Consider the following 3,765-nt stretch of genomic DNA (forward strand, 5'->3'; position numbering starts at 1 on the left):
ATGGTTAGTGGGTTTCACTGGTTCACGAATACCCATGGTTAGTGGGTCCACTACGTCCAGATCGAACAACGCTAGGGTGGACCCCACATGAAGGGGGTCAACTCGTTAAAAAAGTTACAAGTTTTTTTACTATGCTAGGGTGGACCCCACATGAAGGGGGTCAACTCGTTAAAAAGGTTACAAGTTTTTTTACTACTGGTTCACGGATACCCATGGTTAGTGGGTCTTACTGGTTCACGGATACCCATGGTTAGGGTGGACCCCACATGAAGGGGGTCAACTCCCAGATCGAACAACGCTAGAGTGGACCCCACATGAAGGGGGTCAACTCGTTAAAAAAGTTACAAGTTTTTTTACTACGCTAGGGTGGACCCCACATGAAGGGGGTCAACTCATTAAAAAAGTTACAAGTTTTTTTACTACTGGTTCACGGATACCCATGGTTAGTGGGTCTTACTGGTTCAGGGATACCCATGGTTAGGGTGGACCCCACATGAAGGGGGTCAACTCGTTAAAAAAGTTACAAGTTTTTTTACTACTGGTTCACGGATACCCATGGTTAGTGGGTCTTACTGGTTCACGGATACCCATGGTTAGTGGGTGGGTCCTACTGGGTCCTACTGGTTCACGGATACCCATGGTTAGTGGGTCTCACTGGTTCACGAATACCCATGGTTAGTGGGTGGGTCCTACTGGTTCACGGATACCCACGAAAAACGCTAGGGTGGACCCCACCCGAAGGGGGTCACACCCCTCGACCTTGACTAACCTGACCCCAAGAGCTTTCGGGTTTCGACCCTGTGACCTCCCATTGGCGAGGCCCCGGCATGACCAATTGAGCTAACCCTTGGGACTTAAAAAAGTTACAAGTTATTATAAGTTGTTTGTTAATTAGTATAGGGATAATTATAGGTTAAAATAAGTTTAATATTAATTGTTTTTTATTTAATTTTTTATCTTAAATATAATTGAAAATTTTATTTTTAAAATAACATATAAATTGGTTTTACTTCATAAATAATATATATTTACATTGAACGTGTTTTTCCAAATTCAAACTTCTGTGATCCATAACTAATTTATTAATAAAAAAATTTGGAAAAAAATCACATTAAAAATATTTTATCAACATGTTTTGAACCAGGTCAGGCTATGGTTCATCTTCCGTTGTTTCTTTTTTAATTTATTTAGTACCCACAAAACGTCTATTTTTTTGTTTTCCACCTTGGGTTCGACTTTTGTTTTCTACCGTTGGACCTGTCAAGGCACGTTGTCGCACACTGCTCGCTGACCATGTTCAGTGTTCATGAATTACCCTCTTGGCTTGTGTGGGTTGTGCAGGACTGGTCACAATATCGAGTCGCAACATGCAATTACATGTATTCATAAACGGGAAACCTTTCATGCTTCTCTGCACAAAATCCTATTAATGTGACAAGATGTCGATGATGCAACCGCCCTAACAGTTCCATCTCTTTACAGAATTCATCTTGTTGAGCAATCTTGTTCATTCGTTTCACAGCAGCAACAAGTCCATCTTTAAATGGGGCTTTATAAACAGTGCCAAATCCTCCCTTGCCAATAATAGTGCTGAAATCATCTGTTACCCTTCTAATCTCCCTGCGGCTGAAACGTCTAAAGGTGGATTGTGGCCCTTTGTTCCATTCATTCAAGTTCCTGCGTGTATTTGATCTCAAAGTTCTATTCCATTGAGAGTGATTTGCAGTATCTGAGTTCTCCAATTCTTTCATTTTCCTGTGTATCAAAAGTATCAATAGAAATAAAAGTGACAGTGACACTGTTGTAACTCCAACTCCAACTCCAAGAATGACTGCCAAATGCGACGAGGAGCGAGCCTTCCTTATGCGAGCTACACTTGAATGAGCAGTAGTTGGAGAGTACTCTGAGCTTGGACTAGAAGATATTGATGTTGAAGGTGCTGGTGCAAATACGGTTCCATTTCCTTGAGCATTAAAAAAACATCTTGCTTTGTCGTTTGCCAAGTTTGAATCACCATAGCTCACTATGGTAACAAAGGTAGCATCCGTGCATATGCTTAAGGTCACATTATCCTGTACACCTTCAAGGTTGTGAAGAAATGTAAAATAGGCATTCAAGCATTTTTGCAATTATCGACCGATGATAGTGATGACACACAGCTCAGCTGCACTTCCGTGAAATTCGGCGTGCCTTCCATCCCCTCAATATTTGTACGACCTTTACAATGAAAATTAGCAGTAATCTTTGTACCCAAGCCACATAATGCCATTACATCGGATGAAATTCCATTTGACTGCAAAGTGTTTGATATTGTCTTGAGACAAATCGCAGAAGGCGATGAAGGAACTGCAAACTCGCCCATGATGTTTGTGTATTGTGACATAGAAATGGCTACTATAGAATTTACAAATCGACAACATCTTCATCTGTCTAGAGTCAAGAATACAGATCTGACTTTTGTGAAGTTCAAGTTGCCAAAGTCAAGGAGAGAACCAGTGTCATCTGCAAGACAAAATCTCCTTCCCAAGCACCACAAAATCAAGACATTGAGAATTGTCGATTGAACACCAATCCTTGCATTTTTTAGGTGAAATGTCCAAAGAAAGGCTCAACGTTACACTAGAATCCAAAGAAAGTCTCAACAACAGACAAACCCCATGTTGTTGTTGTTATTGGGTTCCAAATTGTGCTTTTTTTTAAAGTTGTTTTTGACCTTTTTTAATCTTTTATTGCTAGAAAGTTTTTGAGAATTGTTTTATTGATGAGACATCCAATTGATCTTGATTGTGAGAATGAGTTGGGCGAGTGCTCATTCTTGTTGCTTCTTTCATGTCCTTTTAAAACATATCTGCTTGCTCTTGATTACTTAGCCAATCCTCAATATCCAAATCATTGGGTGGCACATTTCCACCAACATTCCAAGTGCCTACTAATATTGTGCCGAGAACAAAAGAAGAAATATTATGAAAAGTGAGTTGTGGCTCCACACCCTAAATTGATAAAGAACAAAAATACTGGAGCAAATATTTTATATTATTTAAAAGAAAATATATATTATATAAAGATTATTTTCTCTTGGAAAAAAAACTAATAATGACCCTGCTTTACCAACCAACCAAACATTATTAACAAGTAAACTTGGTTATATGAAGGGGTTTCATTAAAATTGTTCCTTAACATAATTTTTTTTTCCAATCTTGAAATGCTTGCCATATTTTAAATATTTAATTGCTTGGAAATTTTTTCAAATAACACAATGCAGAGTAATGCCATTATGCCACAAGTCAACGCATGCCATCGTCATTGGACAAATACAATATGGAACACTACACAATTAGAAATTGACATTGCAATACCAAGAGAGCCTGCAAAGTTGAGTTTCTGACAAAACATTGTGAAAATAAATCACTGACAATTTTACCACTAGTTGTTTTCCACCATAAACATCCATACAAAGCTCTTTGTTTTCTATGTGCATAACTTCGATATCCTATTACAACAACAATATAACATTAATAAATTCTTTGAACCTTATATAACATTAATAAATTCTTTGAACCTTCTAAATAGGAAATTTAGCACGTGCCATAGGAACATGATGATCATAGATGCATCTTTCCATGAACACAATGAAATAATGGGCTCTTCATAGAATTTCCTGTAGATTCAAAAGCTCATCCAATCTACTAAAGCACAGGACAAGAATATACTTCTACTTTCAACCAACGGAAGCCAATAGATCGATGAAAGCAATATGAACAAGAA

The 3,765-nt window shown here is 38.1% G+C and overlaps 1 pseudogene; it reads right to left on the reverse strand.

Moving 5' to 3' along the window:
• Positions 1–1,373: 1,373 nt before the first annotated feature.
• On the reverse strand, positions 1,374–2,659 carry LOC149227319 (putative receptor-like protein kinase At1g49730 pseudogene; annotated as a pseudogene).
• Between the last annotated feature and the right edge of the window lie 1,106 nt (positions 2,660–3,765).

The sequence above is a fragment of the Pinus tabuliformis genome, chromosome J (assembly GCF_031772625.1).
Source record: "Pinus tabuliformis cultivar Carrire ecotype Pingquan chromosome J, CPIR1, whole genome shotgun sequence".
In the NCBI taxonomy this organism is placed as follows: Eukaryota; Viridiplantae; Streptophyta; class Pinopsida; order Pinales; family Pinaceae; genus Pinus; species Pinus tabuliformis.